At 46.1% G+C, this 23734-nt stretch overlaps 1 pseudogene across 1 annotated transcript in view; it reads left to right on the top strand.

Moving 5' to 3' along the window:
• The window catches only part of LOC311242061 (heparan sulfate glucosamine 3-O-sulfotransferase 3A1-like), an 88596-nt pseudogene extending 65502 nt beyond the window's left edge, over positions 1-23094 (top strand). The window contains exon 3 of the transcript XR_014620994.1: positions 21037-23094. The product of XR_014620994.1 is annotated as a heparan sulfate glucosamine 3-O-sulfotransferase 3A1-like (transcript). The remainder of the gene's footprint in view (positions 1-21036) is intronic.
• The last annotated feature ends 640 nt before the right edge of the window (positions 23095-23734 follow it).

A 23734-nucleotide genomic window follows, 5' to 3' on the forward strand; every position in this document is an offset into this window, starting at 1 on the left:
GAGTGGAGTGCGCCCTGACGCCCCCAGGGGGAGCCAGCCCGGCCAACGTGTAGCAAAGGGCAATGCCCTCGCACAACCAATGGGACAGGCTCTGTTTCGACAGTGCCTTACCAGCACGAGAGCCACCGTAACAGACAAAGAGCTGATCGGTAGCCCTGAGGCCCTGAGTACGGCTGAGGTAAATACCCAAAGCCCGGACTGGACATGACAGGTGAAGGCCCGCCTCCAACTCACTAGCGTGAGGAGGCGGATGAAACGCCTGAACCATAATATCCCTGGAGCGGAAAGAACTCCGGATATTTTTTTGGCACGAAGGCTGGATTAGGCCGCAGAGTGGCACCGCTATCGGAACGAATAGACAGACACTCGGGCCGCACCGAGAGAGCACAAAGCTCACCCACGCGTTTAGAGGAGGTGATGGCCAGCAAGAACGCAGTCTTGAACGACAGCTGTTCCAACGGCGCTTGCTCAAGAGGCTCAAACGGGGCCAAGGACAACCGACCGAAGACCAATTGAAGATCCCAGCTCGGAGCCAGAGAGCGTTTCACCGGCTTAAGGCGTTGAACGCCAAGCAGGAAACGCTTCACAAGAGGGTGGCTGAACAATACAACACCCTCAAACCCCTCATGATAAGAGGATATAGCCGCCGCATATACCCTCACCGTCGAAGCCGACAGTCTATCAAGGAGAGACTGAAGGAAAATAAGGACAGCATCCAGGGGGCAGGACACCGGGTCCCTGCCGCCCGCCTTACACCACTCTTGGAACATACGCCACCTACCCGCATAAAGCGCGATAGTGGAGGGAGCATGCGCATTCCAGATGGTGTCAACCACAGAAGGGTCCATCCTCTCCAGACTCACCCTCTCACCAGCCAAACCATTTGAGGCTGGCGCATCACTGGGGGCTGAAACAGCGACCCGTACGCTTGAGAGAGGGCCCTCCCCGACCAAGGAACAGGCCACGGCGGGGCTACCAGTAGCTGGATCAGGACCGGGAACCACACAGCTGTGCCCCGGTCCGGCGCAACCAGGATCATGGTCCTGTGCTCCCTCCGTACCCGCTCCAACAACTGACTCAACAGTTGTATGGGGGGAAAGGCGTACAGAAGCCCGGGCGGCCATGGATACATCGAGAAGGCATCCACCCCCAAGGGAGGATTGTCTTCCCGGCTGACCGAGAACCACAAGGGGCACTTGTGAGATTGTCTGCTTGCAAACAGATCCACTGAAGCTTCCCCGAAGCGATCCCAGATCTGCCTGACTATGTCTTGGCGCAGTTCCCACTCGTCGCGACGAGGACCGCCCCGAGACATCATATCCGCGCCCACATTCTCCTTGCCAGGGATGTGGAGCGCCCTCAGACTGCGCAAACTGCGAGATGCCCATAGCCAGAGTTCGACCGCCGCCCGATGCAGACGGGTGTAGCGTGTTCCACCCTGCCTGTTGATATACGCCGCTGCCGTCATACTGTCCGTTCTGACCACAACGTGCTCGCCTACCACCAGGTGGGCGAGCCGTCTGAGGACCAGGAGGACCGCCCTCAATTCCAACACATTGATGTGCAGGGTAGACCGGGCAGCATGGATCGTCCAGCTGCACCCCACTGCGTCGGTCCGACACGTCCCTCCCCAACCCGTGAGGGAAGCGTCGGTGAAGACCGTGACGTGTGAACGCCTGCTGCCCATGGGGACCCCATTGGTGAGGATACCAGGCCTCCTCCAATGGGCGAGATCCCCCCATATTGACAAAGGAACCGTCAACCGTTTCCATTTGTCCCTCACCGAGTCTATTCTCATACTGGAGAACCACCTCTGTATCCTCCTCATGAAGAGGAGGCCAAGAGGGACCACCGCGTGAGCAGATGCCATCATACCGAGCAGGCGCATCACTTGCAGCGCCGTGACCGTCTTTCCAGGCGGAAACCCCCGAGCGCGTGGAGGATAGACACCCTCCGTTGCTCCGAGAGGGTTACAATCATGGGTCTTGACCTCAGAGTCAAGCCCAAGTACTCCACCTGTTGACTGGGAAGAGGCGTACTCTTCTTCCAGTTCACAGTAAAACCAAGCTTGGTGAGGAATTCCACCACCAGCCTGGTATGAGACCTGGCGACCTCCTCCGACCGGCTGAGGAGCAGAATGTCGTCGAGATAGAATAAAATTCGTATCCCCTGACGACATAGAGGCTCCAGCGCAGTCTCTACGCACTTGGTGGATGTGCGGGGAGCCAGAGAATAGCCGAACGGCAACCTCTGGTATTCGTACGCTACGCCCTGAAACAGGAACCGTAGGTATTTCCTGTGAGGAGGGAAAATCGGGATGTGAAAATACGCATCCTTCAGGTCTATGGAGGTGAACCAGTCTCCCACCCTGACAGCAAGTAGCAGGTGTTTGACGTCAACATTCTGAATGGTCTCGCCACAATCAGACGATTGAACGCGGACAGATCCAGTATAGGTCTGACCCCTCCCGTTTTTTTGGGCACCAGAAAATAACGGGAGTAGATGCCTGACATCGCGTCCTCTCTCGGGACCACGACTACGGCATGCTTCGTCAACAGAGATTGGATCTCGTCGGCCAGAGCTGTCACTGCTGCTGACCCTGACAATAGGGTCTGCACCAAACCTGAGAACGGAGGGTGGGGTTGTGCGAACTGCAAAACAAGCCCCAGCCTCAACGTTCTCTCTACCCAACTCAACAAACGGCATTCTTGTCGCCATATGTGATAATAATCCCAGAGTGCACCCGCCGTCAACTGACGCTGGGTCGCAAGGAACAGCAGATAGGTGGCCCGGTCCCTCCCGCTGTGCGTAGCCTCTGAACCCGCCAAAGCGGACAGGGCGGTCGCACCCAAGGGGGGACCCCGACAGAAAGGGCCGGTTTGATACGGGAGAAGCTGCCATCAAACTAGTTGACACATGCTCCCCCACCGAACACCCCTCTAGAGCATGCTGAGGAGTTGTTCCGCAGCCAGACATGCAAGGCGTGAGGACCCCATGGGTTCCTACACACCGTAGCCCTGCAGTGATATTGCTACCACCCAAATCACGCGCGCCTCTTCTTTGCAGACCACTGCCGATCTCGCGGGAGTGGGAGGCATCAACGTGATACCCCGCCTGGCAAAGGCGAGGTCGGGGTAACCCGTGCTGAGCATTCAAACAAAGAGGCCTCGAGTCCCCCTGCTGACCACTGTAAATAGTGTCAGCCGTAACACCAGGCTCACCAATCGCACAACGTGTGGCGCGGGAGCCACGTGACAGCACAACATTCTCACGGACAGACCCATGCTCAGCCATCAACTGGGTGTCAGCCCCTGTCCCCATGAGAAGCGAAACGTGGGGCCGCATGCGCTTCAAAGAAGGTTCACGGCCCGCAGCCAAAGGAAAACGATCAGAGCCCCTCTTCCGCTGGTGACGGGAAAAGGAGTGATCGGGGAGCGGGCTGTTCGCGGCAGAATGGCGATGGCTTGTATATTCCAAGCCGAGCACATCCAACATGGCCGATCCCTCGGCCGCCAAGGCTGTCGGCCTTGTGGACCCCTGTTGACTCTCCGCCCAGGGTACCACTGGCGGGGGAAACATGGCCGCCTGTCGAGGGCCTCGCCACAGTCGCTGACGAGGCCGTGCTCCAACCTCTGGCTGCATAGCGTGAGGCGGTGTGGGACCTAGGTCAACAACCGCCTGCGTCTCCGCAGAACGACCAAAGAGTCCCTCTGTGGAAAAAGGAGCCGTGAGGAGAGAAAACCTTTCTTCTTCCCCAAGAGGAGATTGCTCCAACCAGAAATGCCTATTAACAAACGTTGATAGCATCCTAATCCTCCCCGCAGTTATAGCGTGCGACTGATTCAAGATCTCTATAACACCAAAAACATGCAAAATGTTTTCAGCGTCGGCTGGTCCTGTAGCCCCACTACCCGACGCTAATGTGGACAGAAAAACAGTCAGCTGAGCCACAACACTGGCCGCCGCTAAATTCTATCCTGTAGCAGTATAACTCTCATCAGTCCATACTGCCACCCGCCGGGCCGACTCGCTCTCTATGGTATACATCTAATATCCATCCCTACTTATCCCCACATACAGAAACAGAAAGAAAAAACTGCAATAGCCACTATCATGGATAACAACTCCACATATAAGAGGGGGACATCGAAAATAGCATTATGTTTTAAGGATTATTATCAAAACCTCTACACTCCAGAAGTAATAGGTGTGGACCCACAGAAAATTAAACAATACCTAGACATTTTAAACCTTCCCACAGTGTCCATTAAACAAAATAATGAATTAGTACAACCAATAGTAGAGACAGAAATCCTAAAGGTCATCCAGAAGGGTAAACCGGGAAAAAGTCCTGGAAGTGATGGATTTACTTACGAATTCTACAGGGAGTTTAGATACCTAGTTACTCCCATCTTATGTAGAGTTTTTAATGAGATCCTACAAACAGGAAACTGGCCGGACACATGGAATTCGGCAATCATTACTGTTATACCTAAAGAAGGAAAATACCCTACAGACTGTTCATCGTATAGACCAATATCCCTCTTAAATGTAGATACAAAATTATTCACATCAATTATAGCAACCAGACTCTCACATACTACCTAATATAATTAACCTGGACCAAACAGGATTCGTTAAAGATCGTCTCTTAAGCGACAATGTGCGGTGTACTCTTAACATCATTGATTATGCAGTACAAACAAAGCAACAAATGCTGACATTGACATTAGATGCTGAAAAAGCCTTTGATCGGGTGTCATGGCCCTTCATATTTGGAGTATGTGAGAATTTTGGATTCCACCAAACTTTTATTAAATTGATTAAGGGAATATATAAAGAACCTAACGCAAGAGTAAGAGTGAATGGGAAAATCTCTACAAACTTTATTTTAAAAAGGGGAACAAGACAATGGGACCCATTATCGCCCCATATCCACCCGCATTTCACTGTATGCCCTCGTATGTATGTGACAAATTAAACCTCTTGAATCTTGAATCTCCTGGGTTGAGGGGTTCACAGGACAGTAAAGCAGGACAGAGCGTAGAACTTCAACCCATAGTATAGCCATTTTAGATCTACATAATTTTTGTTGGTACAAAACAAATGTTCACCTTAGTCTTAGCCATAGAATCTTTGACAATGTTGTCCTGGAAATCTGTGCTGGTTTCCCCCACAAGACGTGGAAAGCCGATGTGTTAACAACACAGCAAATACATCATTTGGATGAACAATAACATTGGCGGTTAATTATGATGAACATTTCAACTGATTGAGTATCAGGTGTCCACGCGATTATCATTCCCATGACAGTGTTAGGCACATTCTTTGAGACATATACAGTAGTACTGTAGGTGGAAACCAAAGGAACAACTACTATGACATACAGGGGACATGTCCTCCCTGTCCTTTCACGTTCTGGGGGGTCCTTGAGAGGGTTCCTCTCTCTCTAGTTTAATTTCTAGTCTAATATTTAATTCACTAGAAGTTTATGTTTATGTTTATGTTTATTAGGATCCCCATAAGTCATCATCAACATGTTACCATTTTTTTTTTTTTGTATTATCTTTCCCCCCACCCCTTTTTCTGATTTTTTCTCCCATCCCACTGTTAGTCGTTATACCAATTCCCAACCCCGTTCCTGGTTGTTGCGCACTCCCCCCTACTGTTGGTCCGGGAGGCCGGAGACTGTCATATGCTTTCCTCCGACACATGTGCAGCCAGCCGGCAGCCAGCCTGGCAGCGCAGATTCTCACCGGGAGAGTGTAACGTGTGGAAGGTCACACTACCTCCCTCCAGATCCTACCCTTGCTGTGCAGGTGCCCCGATTGAACTGTAGGGGTCGCTGTCCACAACGCCCACGACCCACCCATCAGCTTTCCCACCCCTAACACTGCCAATTGTGTTAGTATGAACGACCAGCCAAGCTGATAGCAACGCCGAGAGCTGGACTCGAACCCAGCGTCTCCAGCGTTGATGGTGAGCGCCTTGCCCACTACACCACCTAGCTGCCCATTTCACCATACCTTTAAAACAAAAACAAAGTAAACAGAAGAAGTTTGGATAACATGGCTGCAGCTACACTCATGACATATATTCCCAATGAATATAGAAGTGTATAGAAGTGAACCCAATGAGAGAATACACGACTATTCTGATCATAGGCTCTCTCCACTGTTATCTCCCCACCTATAGAATAGACAGGTGTGGAAATCTGCAATGTCTAACAACAAATACATTCTCAGATGGGGGGTCCCTGGAACAAAAACAAGGGCCCTTGACCTAGTATGTGTCTATTTGGGGGTCCTTGATGTGAAATAGTTTGAGAACCACTGCTCTAAATCACCCCCCTCTCGTCCCTCGCCCCCCCCTGCCCTACCCTCCCTCCTCCTCTCTCTCCTCTCTTCCTGATCTCCACTAGCTCCCCCCCCACTGACCTGGAAAATGTCCGCTGAGCCGAAGCCATCGAGGGCCACACCAGCCGCCTGGTCTCCCTTCTGGAAACAGCTAAAATATTGAGCCAATTACAAGATTATTATCTGGTTACCCTGGCGGCGGGGAGCCCTGTGGGAGGGTCTCTGCCTGCCAGGGCGTCCCGCTGGGACAGGAAGGATTAATCAAAAGACTTGTGTGTAAAGAGAGGGAGAGGAGTGGACAAGAACTCCTCCCACTTGTGTGTGTCTCTCTCTCTCTCTCTCTCTCTCTCTCTCTCTCTCTCTCTCTCTCTCTCTCTCTCTCTCTCTCTCTCTCTCCTCTCTCTCCCTCTCTCTCTCTCTCTCTCCCTCTCTCTCTCCCTCTCTCTCTCTCTCTCCCCCTCTCTCTCTCTCTCTCTCTCTCTCTCTCTCTCTCTCTCTCTCTCTCTCTCTCTCTCTCTCTCTCTCTCTCTCTCTCTCTCTCTCTCTCCGTTCCGCTGACAGGCATTGGCTCCGGTCCAAAGGCCTGGTCCTGTTGGGTTCTGGATAATAGAGTTGATGTCTTTTTGTTTCCACTTCCCCCCTCAGTCATATTTCGTATACTGTCCTTTGTTTATTTATTTATTTTAGTTAAGTTTTTTCCTTTCAATGTACAAATCTCATATACTACACCAACCTACGCAATCAACTATTATTTTATCAAATAAAATAATAATTACTCATAATAATAATACAAATTATAATAACAATAATACGAATTATAATAACAATACAAAAAATTATAAGAATAATAACACACATACTAATAATAAATAATAATAACAATAATAATACAAAATATAATGCATCACATTTATGTAACGGATGGTACCACGAAGCGCAGTCACGAAGGACTTCAGATGTTGTGAAGTGACTGGGGTGAGTAGCGGTACTATGGGTTAAACTCACTCTCATCCTCAAAAGACACATAGACACGTTACAAAGCAGTGATTTCACTTCTTGGTATAGCGGTCTGTGCTGTTGCCCACGGTGTGGGAGACCACAGGTTCGAAACTCCTTCGGGGCATCGAAGTTTAAGGTGACAATATGACAACCGTTACACATAGGCATACAATTAGCATACAGTTGACAGAATAAAAGCAATGCATAAAGTGCAGACATAAGAATAGGTATAAAAGACATTAAAAGTAGTGCAGTGTAGAAAGTGCAGACAGAAGAATAGGCATAAAATAAGTACAATAAGTACAGTGTTGCTCGAAAGCATGTGAACCCCCCCCCCAGGAACAGCCAGTCCCCCAAACACCCCACACATCAATCCCCACCACATCCCCATCCAAGCACACACCACCCCCTGATAAAGCACGTCATGACCGAAGGAAAACACAAACGGCCCGAATACACCCGGACCGTTCACCAATTCATTCATTCATTCACCAGTAAAACAAGTTGTATTACATCCACACAGAAGCCCAAACAACCCATCATGAATTCAGTCACCATTTCCCCCCCATTAGTGGTCCAACCACAAAGAAACTATACCTGACCAGCTCCACAGACCTATAAGTCTCAATCTATAACCATCACAATTCACAGAAATGTATTTGGCTGGCGTAGATAATGACCTGTTTTTAACATCTCTAAGATCTCTGATCATATTACCCGCTCATAGAGTAGCTAGTGGTCTTAGACATGAGCTCTATCCACTGCAACCTCAAAGTGTAGCTAGGCGACGCCATAATTCTTGACATTGTTGTAAATTGTCAGGTAAAATTTCTAGCATACATAATGCAGGATTCTTTGTTAGTGACACATTAAATAAGTTATTTACAAACAATATTATTTTCGTAACATTTTTATTTCTCACAGCTATAAAGCATTATGTACCATTGTTCCAACTTCTTTATTACACCAAGCAAATATTGTGATCTCTTCATTTGATCCTTTATATAATTTACGAGTAGCGATCGGATTTAACAGGCTGAAGTATAGCCGAAAGATTCAGTCTAATTCCATAGTTCCTCTTTAATCTCTCTCCCAACATCTTTCTCCCACGTGGTTTTAAGTCAAGCCTTTTTTTTCAATCGACTGTTAATATGATAGACTACTGTAATTTGGGCTTAATAGTTGCAGATATTTCCAACCCTGTACTTCTTAGGTCGTACATTTTCTTTGAATAATCAACGCAATGAATGACTGTCTTCATAACAATCCTCCATGGAAAGCATACCTGCGTTAACCCATTCAAGCCAGCAAAATGATTTAGTATTTTTTTCTTTTATGATACCAGATGGACGCCCTGGTCGTCAGCCAGGGGTTGCTTTTCCTATAATATTGATCGGCCATCTTCCAGCTTTCCCCTTGAAAACCCCAGGACCAGGTCCATACACCGGAGTTCATATACTGTCAAACGGCCACATGCAACCGATTTATGGCGAACATTTTCTCTGCACGTTCGCAGTGGAGGGGCAGACGTGAGTCACCATTTGTGTGTATATATGAGAGAGAGAGAGTATTACGAGGTGGTTCTTTGCGAGAGGGAAATGAAAGCAGTGATGCGTCAGGCCCTCTTATTCTGAAGTGGTCTTTTTTATAGACAAGTGTACAAAGGACTCATTGAGTCACGTTTTATGCCGTTACCGCGCGGCTTGGAATTTTTGTGTTTAAAAGAGGGGAATAGAGTTGCCCCCAATGAGACTTGGCAGCTAGCGGCCGCTTAGTTAGGACCATATGAGGTGGAGACAATCTCTGAGTACGCTGTGTGTGCCCGCGGCGTGTCGCTTAGCTTACGCACTCGCTCGTAAAAAACACAGCATCGGGGTTATTCGTCCACGCGGTCATAAACAACGGTTTCTTCTTCCCTGTTCATCCACATACCCCCCCCCCCCCCCCGAGCCCTCTCTTATCCCCTTCAAGGCCACCTAATCATCCCTTCCCCTTAATTGGCTGATATCCATCCCTGTCTCCTGAGCTGTTCAGCCATTGTGTAGTGTGATGTGTGCCTGGTGTCAGTGTATGGCAGCCATTGAGGCTGCGTAGCCCAAGGTTGGGTGCTACCAGTGGTGGTGAAGGAGGCAATTTCCACCCTACATTGTGGAGAGCGCTTTGAGTGTCTAGAAAAGCGCTATATAAATGTAATGAATTATTATTGTTATTATACAAATAGCAAATGGCTGCATTTTATCCAAAGCGCTTTACAATTTGTTCCTCACATTTTACCCATTCACTCACCACATTCACACACCGATGGCGGAGGCAACCATGCAAGGTGCCAACCTGCACATCGGGAGCAATTAGGGGTTAAGTGTCTTGCTCAAGGACACTTCGACACACTGCCCGGGAGGAGTGGGAATCGAACCGGGAACCTCTGGATTACCAGACGACTGCTCTACCTCCTGAGCCACCGTCGCCCCTATACACACACACATAAAATCAACCTAAGCAGGTACACAAATGAGAAAAGTTAAATATATGATGTAATATATGGCCACTGTTGGCCGGTGCCAGACATCTGGAAGTCTCCGCTTGGCTGCAGAACGAGGCCGCGGCCCCCGGCGGTGTCCATTTCACACGAGAGAACCCCTCGGAGAGACCTGAAACCATGCTTCCAATAACTATAAAAGTTACATCAACCTGGATATACATGACGCCTCAATGACTTCCACACACCGTGACCTTCCAAACCTGGCCGTCTTGCACTTTGCACCCCGCCCCCCACCCCTCCCCCCCCCCCTCCCCCCCCCCCCCCCCCCCAACCCGACCCACTTAGCGCCCCCCGAGAGCCTCCGTCCGCCCCCCCATCCTCCATCCACCTCGGCAGCACCGCCGACGCCGTGAGTGCATGTTAGCAGAAACACAACAGGCGCGGGATGCAGGTTATCAAATATACATGCTTACTTTTTAGAACCGACTCATGACTTTTTCATTAAGCGCATGATGTCCTCTTTTGCATCGTAGAGGGGTTTGGAGGCGTTTTCCTTCCGGTTCGATGGCCAGCAGGGGGCGGCGGCTCTGTGATCACAGCGTGCGGTCGATAAACAGGAAGACAAGCCGGATCCACTTCCTGTCGGTGTCCTGGAGCTCCTACTCCTTATCAATAATTTGTCCTGTTTGTTCTTCGTTGACATGTCAGGTTATGTCTCCTATATGCGTTCACAGATGGTTCTCAGTTTGACCTATGTGTTTGCACCTGTGCACCAGGAGACTTATATTATTGTCTTTGGGACCGGCAAGCGATGGCATTCTCACCTTCGGAAACAACATTGTTTTCCCGCTCCTCCCAGGCAGCGTGTCGAAGTGTCCTTGAGCAAGACACTTAACCCCTAATTGATGACCTTCTCATCGGGAGCAATTAGGGTTTAAGTCTCTTGCTCAAGGACACTTCGACATGCTGCCTGGGAGGAGCGGGAATCGAACCGGGAACCTTCCGATTACCAGACGACTGCTCTACCTCCTGAGCCACTTTAAAACTCTGTTTCTTTAACTTTTTTAAAATTCTGACCACAGGGGAAAAAGGTACATATAATGTACATTATGTTACAGCCGCAAGTAATATATTTACATATTGTATAAGTAATGTATTTATGTTTTGTATCGGCAAAAGTCCAAAACAAATAACTGTGATTGTAGGGCTGCACGATTTTGGGAAATAATCTAATTGCGATTTTTCTGACAGATATTGCGATTGCGATTAAATTTGCCATTACAATGACTGGGAGTCAAACCAACAATGATTGTGGTCGCGGGTGAGTGCTCTCAGCCACCCATCCTCCCTGATACAAACACAGCAATACTATGAGAGTTTGTTTTAACATTTAAACTCTTAAGCCCTTTTCAGAAAATGTGCCAAAAAGTACATAACCAAGTAAATGGAAGATTGCTCCACTTCTACAAGGTCCATTTGCATGTTCTTGGTATCTAGGGACATCTATGGACCTCAGGGGATGTATTTCCAGTGTCAGGAATATTGTGTCTGTTACTATGCTTGTGTAAAATGTAATGAACCAAAGGAGAATATAAATTATTATGATCAAGTGTACAAAAAATATAATCAAATTAATAAAGGACAGAAGATTTACAGGGTTTTTTGTAGATACAGTACTTCCGGACACATGCTATTTGAAATATGAATATAGAATATCAGGCCTATAAATTACCTTATTATGGCCAAGTCATACATCTATGGACCGGGCCAAATCTCCTCTTTCCAATGGCAGAGTTAAATCTGGATTTAGTACCACTAGGTGGTACTAAATTGATCTATTTGATTGATCTATTTATGACGTGGAATAAATCTCGGCCTGATACCGGGCCTGTCAGGCTTAAGGGGTTAACAGTAAGGTAGAAAGTTAGGGTTAAGGTTGGGGTTAGGGTTAAGGTTATGATTAGTTTAAGGTAACAGTGTGGTTAGGGTTAGGGTTAAGGTTATGATTCGTTTAAGGTAACAGTGTGGTTAGGGTTAGGGTTAAGGTTATGATTAGTTTAAGGTAACAGTGTGGTTAGGGTTAGGGTTAAGGTTATGATTAGTTTAAGGTAACAGTGTGGTTAGGGTTAGGGTTAAGGTTATGATTAGTTTAAGGTAACAGTGTGGTTAGGGTTTGGGCGAGGCTATCAGAAAAGTGTCTTGGTAGTCTTGAGGTAAAGACACTTGCCTCCTATGCGAGTGCTCGGGTTCATTCAACGTTAAAAGTTTAGATTTTTAGAATATGGAATATATGTACTTATTTGTAATACGGACACATTATACATTTTTATATATTACCTATGGCTTGACTATACGTTTCCTGTGGTCAACGACTTTATTTACATATTTTAAGCGAGATCGGGGCGGAAATAGCTTATAATGTACGTCAGCTTAGCAGGCCGGGGGAACACTGAACGACATCCCAAGGATCATCACCGACCGACCCCCCAGGCCGACCCCCCAGGGCGGGGGGCTACTGTAGGTCTGAGCTCTGAGTGCAGACTGCAGGCGCTGGGGCAGATCTAATGCCCTCTCCCCTCCCCCGCACACAGCTGTAGGAGAGAGAGGCCACCGACACGGAGAGGCCCGGGGTCGAGTAAAGGTCACTGTGGGCCGACAAACGCATCACAGATGCACCTGTGTCGCTGTGGCTTACATGTGTCGCTGTTCCGGGGGGGTTAGCGTTAGGGTTAGGGGGGTCACATGCTTTCAAGCAACACTTATTTTATACCTATTCTTATGTCTGCACTTTCTACATTGCACTACTTTTATTGTCTCTTTATACCTATTCTTATGGTCTGCACGCTTTTATTCTGTCAACTGGATGCAAATGTTATGCCTATGTTCAGTTTATGCCTATATAAGGTGCTATATAAATACATTTATTATTATTATTATTATTATTATTATTATTATTATTATTATTATTATTATTATTATTATTATTATTATTATTATTATTATTATTATTATTATTATTATTATTATTATTATTATTATTATTATTATTATTATTATTATTATTATTATTATTATTATTATTATTATTATTATTATTATTATTATTATTATTATTATTATTATTATTATATCGACCGCTCCCTGTGTTTGTCTGTGTAGCTGTCTACATCGACCGCTTCCTGTGTCTGTCTGTGTCGTTGCCTTACGGCGTCTACATGGACAGCTTCCCGTCTGTGTTGCTGCCTCCTGTTTGTGTAGCTGCCTTACGCTGTCTACATCGACCGCTCCCTGTGCGTTTGTCGCCCCTTGTGCTGACCTTGTGACCGATGGTTGCCAAGGTTCAGGATCCACTCATGTTCAGCGACCTGGTTGCGTCCGCTGACATTAACTGAGGAACCTGAGGGAGATACTCTGCATTCACATGCGTAGATGCTCTCAGACATGTTTAGGTCCATATCTAATTCATAGAGAAAGAAAATAACCATTTGAGATAAATGCTTTTTGGTTGTTGTCTTGTCCTTTTCATGATACATTCATTATTTGGCTCTTGTCTCTGTGTTTGTGTAAAATGCTGGGGAGAGAATCCTGGCGCATTGAGCGGGGAAAGTGCTACATAGCTGCTAGCTAAAGGCCATCAGTGAAACCAGCCATTAGATTCAGCATGACAGCTGGTGTCTTTCTGCGGCGCTGTTCCCTCGGCGGGGCGCCCAGTCTCGTCTTATTTAGATCTGTGTAAGTTAAACGGAGCGCGCTTGTTTACCACTATGTTTGCGGGGCAGAAAAACTCTGTTGTCACGTCAGGAAAAGTTCGGCAGCGGGACGACTCGAGTGGTTCATTTGACGGTGTCCGCCTTGTTAAGGCCCTCTCTCTCTCTCTCTCTCTCTCTCTCTCTCTCTCTCTCTCTCTCTCTCTCTCTCTCTCTCTCTCTCTCTCTCTCTCTCTCTCTCTCTCTTTCTGTCTCTCTCTCTCTTTCTCTCTTTATGTCTCTCTCTCTCTCTCTCTCCCTTTCTGTCTCTCTCTCTTTCTGTCTCTCTCTCTCCCCGTTTCTGTCTCTCTCTCTCTTTCTGTCTCTCTCTCTCCCTTTCTGTCTCTCTCTCTCTGACTCTCTCTCGCTCTCTCTCTCTCTCTCTCTCTCTCTCTCTCTCTCTCTCTCTCTCTCTGGTCTGGACCGCCCTCTCGGCGGTGTCTCTCTACCCAGGGAGCAGCACGGGAAGCTTTGTCAGCACCGCTCCTCTGCTCTGAGCAGCACCGGGGCGAGGGAGGGGATAAATAATTGAGGGTTGCATTCCGTACTTTGGTGAATTTTAAAGCTGTATTCTACAGATGCTCTAAATGGTAGAGAGAGGAGGAGCGTTAATGATTCATGGGCTGCTTTCATACGCTTTGGTTCAGGTCACTGTCCTGAGAGAGAGAGGGGGGGGGCAGAGAGAGAGAGGGGGGGCAGAGAGAGAGCAGGGAGAGAGAGAGAGAGAGAGAGAGAGAGAGAGAGAGAGAGAGAGAGAGAGAGAGAGAGAGGGAGAGAGAGAGAGAGAGAGAGAGAGAGAGAGAGAGAGAGAGAGAGAGAGCAGGGAGGGAGAGAGAGGGCGGGGGCAGAGAGAGAAAGAGAGAGATAAAGCAGAGAGAGCGAAGAGAGAGAGAGAGATGGGGTGAGAGAGATAGTAGAGAGAGAGGGGGCAGAGAGAGCAGAGGGAAAGGGAGAGAGAGGGAGATTAAAGCAGAGCAGAGAGAGATGAGGCGAGAGACAGACAGTAGAGAGACAGGTGGGGAAAGGGAGAGAGAGAGCAGAGAGATAGAGGGAGGGAAAGGGAGAGAGAGGGAGATAAAGCAGAGAGAGCAGAGAGAGATGGGGCGAGAGAGATAGTAGAGAGAGAGGGGGGGGGCAGAGAGAGCAGAGAGAGGGAAAGGGAGAGAGAGGGAGATAAAGCAGAGAGAGATGGGGCGAGAGACAGATAGTAGAGAGAGACAGGTGGGGAAAGGGAGAGAGAGAGCAGAGAGAGAGGGAGGGAAAAAGAGAGAGGGAGATAAAGCAGAGAGAGCAGAGAGAGATGGGGCGAGAGAGATAGTAGAGAGAAAGAGGTGGGGAAAGGGAGAGAGAGGGGAGAGAGAGAGCAGAGGGAGAGAGCAGAGGGAGAGATGGGGAGAGGGAGAAAGAGCGAGAGGCCCACAGCACAAGGTGAGAAAATGTTCACAGGTGGAAAGTAACTAAGCCTTTCTATCCAATTATTGTCTTCAAGTACAAATGTGAAGTTTTTTTTCCCTCTGGAACATTTCAAAATGGCCTTGAAGTGCCATCAATTCATATTTGTAACTTGGGAGCCAGACAAGAGGAATCCATCGGGGGTCTCATCTGGACCAGCAACCCTTAGAGTATAGAGGTGCATGTATCAAAGACAGAATTCCTATTTGTACCAAAATACAAGGATGGGAATGGAACAAGTGCTTTTTTTTACTACATTTAGTAGTAAAAAGTAAATTTATGTTGAATACTTTTACTTGAGTTAGGAACTTAAACGGACAACATTTCCCCCAGAGTCCTATTCTGTCAGGGTATTTCCGCTTTTAAGAACCCGAGGATTTGGGTACTTCTTTCTCTTCTTTTTTTATTGCCAAATTAAATCGACGTCCAAAATGTTAATATTTGAGGCTAAATTGATGGCCGTTCTTTCATCACCGGGTTTCAATTTCCTTGAATAAAAAAAAAAAACACTTTACAACCGGTTACCGTGCCTACCTGGTACCGTGCCAGCATCTCCCCGCAGTCCTCGGTTGGAACTGTTTATAGCGCCGGCAAACACCCTATTTTTCAAAGTCAACTTTCAAATATATGCAATATTAAACCGTAAACACAGTTTATCCGTTCCGGGAAATATTATCCATGCATATTATTCTGGTATATATATTTCCGTGACGAGGCTTCGAAACAAATGTTTTCATCGTTGTCCCGCCGCCATCGACAGGGAAAAACGAAAGATGCTGTGAAGGGCGTTCATTTACAAGAAGTACACAGTTCCTTTAGGTAAAAGTAGAAATACTCAGATAATTGAGTACTCTGGTAAAACTCCTCCATTCAAATTCTACTTGGTATGTGGTTCTGTTATTCTGCTCTGATTACGTCCTCTTGATGTTGACAGGCTTAAAATGTGAAAGTAAATAATCTTCATACATTATAAAATTTTGTATATTGTGTTTTCTATGCAAAACCCTTTTTTTCAAAGTAACTTTTAACCGATGGGTTCAGATAAATGTAGTGGAGTAAAAAAGTACAATATTTTCCTTGAAATGTAGTGGAGTAAAAAGTATAAAGTTCCCTAAAATGAAAATACTCACATAAAGTAGAAGTAGCTCGAAAATTTACTTAAGTACAGTACTTGAGTAAAAATACTTAGTTACTACGGTTGCCCCCCGGTATCAATATTTCATAACTCGCTGTCCTGATAGCAGGATGGACGGGAACTGATGCTCTTTCCTCCGTGTTATGAGTGTGATGGATCCCTGCTCTCAAATGGTCTCGGGGGGAAACCCTCTGGGTACCATAACCCTTTCAAACCGTCTGTAGTGTGATAGTAAAGGGTTAACCTTCTGTAGTGTGGTAGTGAAAGGGTTATCCCTTTGTTGTGTGGCAGTGAAAGGGTTAACCTTCTGTATTGTCACAGTGAAAGGGTTAACCATTTGGTAGTGTGGCAGTGAACGGGTTAACCTTCTGTAGTGTGGCAGTGAAAGGGTTAACCGTCTGTAGTGTCACAGTGAAAGGGTTAACTGTTTGGTAGTGTGGCAGTGAAATGGTTAACCTTCTGTAGCGTGGTAGTGAAAAGGGTTAACCATTTGTCGTGTGCCAGTGAAAGGGTTAACCTTCTGTATTGTCAGAGTTAAAGGGTTAACCGTTTGGTAGTGTGGCAGTGAACGGGTTAACCTTCTGTAGTGTGGCAGTGAAAGGGTTAACCGTCTGTATTGTCACAGTGAAAGGGTTAACGTTTGGTAGTGTGGCAGTGAAAGGGTTAACCTTCTGTATTGTCACAGTGAAAGGGTTAACCCTTTGTCGTGTGGCAGTGAAAGGGTTAACCTTCTGTATTGTCACAGTGAAAGGGTTAAACGTTTGGTAGTGTGACAGTGAAAGGGTTAACCTTCTGTAGTGTGGTAGTGAAAAGGTTAACCATTTGTCATGTGGCAGTGAAAGGGTTAACCTTCTGTATTGTCACAGTGAAAGGGTTAACCGTTTGGTAGTGTGGCAGTGAAAGGGTTAAGGAACCCCGCTCGCCGTCAGAGTGTCCGTCAGGGGCTACAGAGGTGACTTTTGGAAATGGAGATAGATGGTAGTTTGTTATCCTCGGAGAGAGGAGGCTGTCTGGCCACGGTCAGTGCACATGTACAGTAACACTGTAAATAAGACGTACGGTATTACAGTAGTACATGGGAGACAGAAACGGAGGAAACATATTGATGTTGCACAGATAGGGTGACCAAATCCGTATGATCCAAATGCAGGACAGCATGTCGATTTTGCGGGACATTTGTTGAAATTGCGGGACTGTAATGAATACGTATGCAAGAATCATGTTTACATAATGTATTCATAATTTTTATCAAAATATAAGCATTTAATGTATTAAACACAATATTGTTGCATCTTAATTGCTTATTATACTCATAATTATATAGAAGACCATACCATGCAATCCAACATGCTGTTAAATAACCTACCGACAGCGATGGTACTGACTCCTAGAGGTTCCAGAGTCCTATGGCTATAGTTAAGATGTAACCTGTGATCTCTCTTGTAATGTGATACTGAAGTGCATACATTGTCTACACTGGCTTCCTTGATTCTAAACCGGTCCAGAACACTACAAAGTTAACATTCTTCATTCAATGATAATCTGACAAAATTGTACAATTATTAAAATGATAATACTTTTAATACTTTCTTATCATATATACATTTGATTTATTTTTTACTTTAATTAACATGTTAAATGTAAATATATCACAGGTATATACAGGATGCATATAATAACATGAGTAGCATGAGTAGGCCTACAAAGAGTGTTATCCTGCATAAGTGAAATATACATAAACAAATTAAAACAGCAGTGAATAATAGGAAACAACTATTAAAAAAATTGCCTATGGGGAACAGTAGGCTAAGCAAATGGCTGTAACACTAGAAATGTGCCTTCGCATTGTGCCTCCAAACACAAATGCGCCTCCAAGTTTTCAGCACCATGGAGAGCACCATAGTGCACGCACAGGTAGTTAGTGCTTGAGGAATCTATATTATTACTCGACCATGCAGCTTCAAGTAGAGCCTTCTGACCAAGAGCATATTTATAAAAAATCTTGACATGTTAGAGAGAAATTCGCTTTGACTTCAATTTCACTCTTAAGTTACCTCAATGTCGACATTCAGCCTGCCGCCAGCACGATGCGCGCAGTTGTGAATGATGTGGGCAAGACAGTTTGCCTTCACAATGCTGTTGTGGTCGTTGTGAAGCTTTTTGTACACAAATTTGTGTTTTCCATAGTTAACACTAGCATTATCCGCCACATATGCAGATATGCGGTCTAAGCCCAGACCATTTTGATGAAGCCTGCTCGTGATCTGGCTGTGGATTGCGTCTGCCGTTTCATTGTATTGTAGTCCCAGCTCTGGAGTCCAATAGCGCACGGCGAGTGGGAAGAGTTTGGTCGTCCTGTGATTAGACGCATCAGATGCGATGAAATAGAATGACAGTGGTAGGCCTATACATAACATAAACAGCTTGCGCCAGGTGCTATGTATAGTATATACGCTCTCGCTGGTTAGACTATAGGCTATGATGTAACGTACAGTACTTGCGGTGCATTAGTGCATGGTTGGGGATTAATGAGAGGACAAAAACAATAATGATTCATATATTTTAAATTGTTTATTGAAATGTGGGACACTTATTGAAATGCGGGACATTTTTCTTCTGTTGCGGCATGCGGGACAGAGGGCTAAATTGCGGGACTGTGCCGCACAAATCGGGACGTTTGGTCACCCTATGCACAGACCACCAGGCGGGGGTTGATAGATCACCACCAGTGTTGGGCAAGTTACTTTTAAAAAGTAACTAGTTACAGTTACTAGTTACTTCTGAGGTATAGGGGGAGTATGCTTATTTTAGTGTTGGTATGGCTGCGATTTTTGCTGAAGCGGGACCTTCTGCACATGGGTGATCTGTATCTACCAGAGGGGAGGGGCAGGGGGACATGGAGGTGCTGGTAGTAATACTAATAATAATGATACTAAATTACATTTCAGAGAAAAAAAACATAACTTTTTACTCCTTACATTTAAAATGCAGACCTACAATGTACAAAGTACAAATCTCGTAGATCCAACCATTTTAATTAGTATATTTGTTTCTCTGGCCGAACTAACGTTAACGTTATTAATCCTGCGGCCGCACGTTATTTAAAAACAGCCAATCAAATCCCCATCAATGGAAAATGAACCCGCCCATACCCATGCTGATTGGTCCTTGTGCAAGACTAGAAAGCGGGGATCTTTGATTAAACACCTGCTATCAGAAGAATAGACCGTCAGAGTGACAAGCTAAAGAAGATGGCCACAAACGAGTGATGAAGAGGACGAAACGGAACATTTTATTGCACCGGAATAAAAAAAAGTTTTTACTTTACATTTAAATGTAGAAACTTTTTGACTTTTACTCAAGTGTGTTTCTAGCCAGATACTCTGACTTTTACTTGAGTACGATTTTGAGACGGTACCCATACTTTCACTTAAGTATAATTTCTGGGTACTTTTTACACCCCCTGAATCTAGCTAACTAGGAGAGAGGGTTGCGTGTTCACAAATACCGTCCAACATGTCCTGTGGGCCACAGGGAGAAGAACATAATGAGTTCTCAGAATGGTTGCGGACTAAATGCGGGTGATTAATCTGCCGTTTGCAGATTGGCCAACTGTGTGAGCGAGGATGTAAAGTGAGTGAACGCGGTGCCCTTACAAGGCACCTACAAATAGCTGTGAGCATAGTGGGTGAGTGAACATGGAGGTGCTCCCTTACAAGTGCCTAAAAATAGCTGTGGTGGTGGTGGGTGCCACTCTAAGACGCTAACTCAACATTTGGTCATGCCCTCTTGGCGGTTAATTGAGCTTGGAGATACAGACGCCTGATAAAAGACTAAATAAATATGACCTCTCTAAAATAAACTCTTGCGAATATTAGCGTTGATTGATTGGAATTAACGTTTTTTTTACGATGCCGAAGACAGATTTGCATCTCGCAAGACTTGTTTATTGTATTAATGGTTGACCGATTCGAGTGGAAGGCAAACAAATATTTCGTCCTCTTGTTTCTATGTTCTTTCTCTCTCAAGGAATGAACTCAAGGAATGAACAGGGATTGGGTGGCGTTTGTTCATGAACTACAACCTTAGGACAAAACACAGGGATGTAAATCACGCCAAAGACTACCAAGGCCCAGAAATGGTCATTACCTCTTGGTAATATTAAATGTCCAGGTAGGGAAATGAGGAAATATCCTGCAGCATAATGGGGAAAATATCATAGTGAAGACTGAAGGAGCTTGCCTGAAAATGGATCAAATGTAACTTTTCACAATGTCACGGACGCTCAATGACGGCCAGTGTTGGAAAGTAATTGCTTGACTTTAACATGATGCACTAACAAAACAAAGATTTCAAAGAATGTACTGTAAGTGTTCTTTCTACAGGCCAAAATTCAATGACGGTCATACAGGAACAGTGTTTGTGTTTCCCCCAAAAGTAGGCCTGGCCGTGAAAAAAGTCAAAGTACCCAGATTTACCGGTCTGAATATATACTACCTCTTCCTCAGCATGATACCGCCTCCTCAACTACCTATACTCGACTGCCTCCTCCTAACCACCTTCTACTCGGTCTCCCTCTCAGATGTCCTACTCTCTCAATAAATAACATTCTCTCCTGTGTCTCTACTCTGTCTCCCTCTCAGCCTTCCTACTGTCTCAATAAAGAACCTTCTCTCCTGTGTCTCCTCTACTCTGTCTCCCTCTCAGCCTTCCTACTGTCTCAATAAAGAACCTTCTCTCATGTGTCTCCCCTACTCTGTCTCCCTCTCAGCCTTCCTACTGTCTTGATAAAAGAAAATGCCAAAGGAGTGGACTGCTCACTCTCCTCTCTCTCCTAACCTCCTCCTCTCCTCTCTCTCCTCCTCTCAGGGAGCTGATGCCCAAGACCCTGGAGGGCCAGATCACCATGGAGAAGACACCCAGCTACTTTGTGACCAGAGAGGCTCCAGCCCGGATCTCCGCCATGTCCCGCGACACCCGGCTGATCGTGGTGGTGAGAGACCCGGTGACCAGGGCCATCTCCGACTACACGCAGACGCTGTCCAAGAAGCCGGACATTCCGTCCTTCGAGAGCCTGACCTTCAAAAACAGGACCACGGGGCTCATCGACACGTCGTGGAGCGCCATCCAGATCGGCATCTACGCCAAGCACCTGGACAACTGGCTGCAGTATTTCCCCATCGGGCAGATCCTGTTCGTCAGCGGCGAGCGGCTGATCAGCGACCCGGCCGGAGAGCTGGGCCGTGTGCAGGACTTCCTGGGCCTCAAGAGGATCATCACGGACAAACATTTTTACTTCAACCAGACCAAGGGCTTCCCCTGCCTCAAGAAGGCCGAGGGCAGCAGCAAGCCCCACTGCCTGGGCAAAACCAAAGGGAGGATCCACCCCAATATAGACCCTGAGGTGGTGCAGAGGCTCAGAGACTTCTACCGGCCCTTCAACATGAAGTTCTACCAGATGACGGGACGGATATTTGGTTGGGACGACTGAAACGTGCCTAATGTTTTGCTCAGTGAAACTGAGGGCTGCTGGCTCTGTGATAGCCGCGGGTCGGGCCTAAGCAATACTGTCTGCGAGAGAGGGAGGCGAGAGGCGTTAATCTGCCCCCGCCAGCAGAACCAGATATGCAATGTGGTCACTGTTCGTCTGAGCTGCCTCGAATCCAATATCGGACAAATATGAGGAGCCGGTTAATTCTGGAGGGAAAATTTTTTCGCTGCTGGAGATGACTTCCGGTCTCCCTGCACTCATCAGAGTGTGGTGTTTTTATTTTTTTCAGTTCAGTGTTGTGAGGCAGAATATACATCCCAGTATATGCAATGATTCTGTGTATATGGAAATTACATTGTATCTGGGGGCTTTTGCTAAAAGCCCTTTTTAATCAAGCGATTTTATGCCATATTCTACGCGTATGAAAGTATGAAAAGATAAAAATATATGTATTTTTGAAGTTTAATTTATTCAAGAGTTACACCGTATACATATTTTGAATAACTCATCACTGATATATTGCTTTTCTTAGTATGTTATCTCTGGCTCTAGGATTGTATTTGTTTACACGTACATAAGTGCTTTTGTTAACTTCCTGGTTATTGGTTGTATCGTGTCTATAATGCTCCGTACACACGGTTACAGTTCCCACACTCCAGTCCCCCGCTCGTAGCGTCCCAGTTCCAAAGCTGTGAGAGAGTTTGCTATTCCAAGTGCAAGTTTCCCCCACGTTCAGTTAATGAAGTTAATTCAATTAGCGGGGCAAAGGACGGTACTCGCTTCTCCGAGCAACAGTGGAGCCCCATGTAGCGGGGTCAGGCCTCCAGAGTCCCTGCCCAAACCCGGGACTTAAATTTCCTCAACATGTCTCCTTTGTGAACTGAATACACTTGATTTCATAAGGCTTTCCCTGCCCCGAAGGGGAATGTCGGGGTCTCTCTTAAAGGAACATGGCAATATTATGGGAAATTAGCTTACCATCTTCTCCAGAGAGAGACAAGAAGATAGATACCAGTTTCCTCTCTGTGCGTTCAGTAGAAAGCTATCCGGCTGTAAGCTAGCATAGCTTAGCATAATGAATGGAAGTAAACGGTACCGGTTAGCCTAGCTTAAACTTCGGGAGAGGTGATTGATTGATTGATTGAAAACTTTATAAACAGAATGCAGAATGGGTACAATACAGTACGGCTCAATACATATAATTGTTAAGGGGATGCAGACCAGAGAAAGACTTTCGTCTTGTTTACATCAGGGTCCCCCATTTTCAATAAAAAATGACATTAATGACATACGCAACATACAGATATATATCTTGATATTTCTGACATACATGACATACAGGTATACAGTACTGTTAGATGTGTGACATACAAGATATGCAAATATACAGTACTGTTATCCTAACAGAAAATCCGAACAGAAAATATATACATACGAGGGGGAGCAAACTGTACATTAGGAGGGGGTGGGAGGGGGGGTTTGTACATTTACAGGGGCCATACAGATATATATCATGACATTTATGACAATACATGACATACAGGTATACAGTACTGTTACATTTGTGAGATACAAGATATGCAAATATACAGTACTGTTAAACAGAGATCCTAACAGATAATATATACATACGAGGGGGAGGAAACTGTACATTAGGAGGGGGTGGGTGGGAGGGGGGGTTTGTACAATTACGGGGGCCAGTTTCGAATTGCAGCCTCCCGTGAGAGCGGTTTTGAAGGTGGGTAGGGATTCAAATTTTTTTACGGCTGTGGGGCATAATTGCCTAGGCTTACCAGTACTGCCCACTTCTATTCATTGTGCTAAGCTAGGCTAATGTGCAGCCAGATAGCTTTCTACTGAACGCACAGCGAGGAAACTGGTATCTGTTTTCTTGTGTCTCTCTCTGGAGCGAATACTGTATATGATTCCCATAATGTTGCCGTGTTCCCTTAAATCCACAAAGGCTATATAAATAAAAATAAAAGCAGGGGCGTGCACAGACAATTAGGGGGGCAGGGGCTAAAAGCCGGGGAGTGTAGGGGTGCATGCGGGGTACTTTCTAATTTGATAAGGTCT

Source organism: Notolepis coatsorum, assembly GCF_963971535.1.
Source record: "Notolepis coatsorum genome assembly, chromosome: 15".
In the NCBI taxonomy this organism is placed as follows: Eukaryota; Metazoa; Chordata; class Actinopteri; order Aulopiformes; family Paralepididae; genus Notolepis; species Notolepis coatsorum.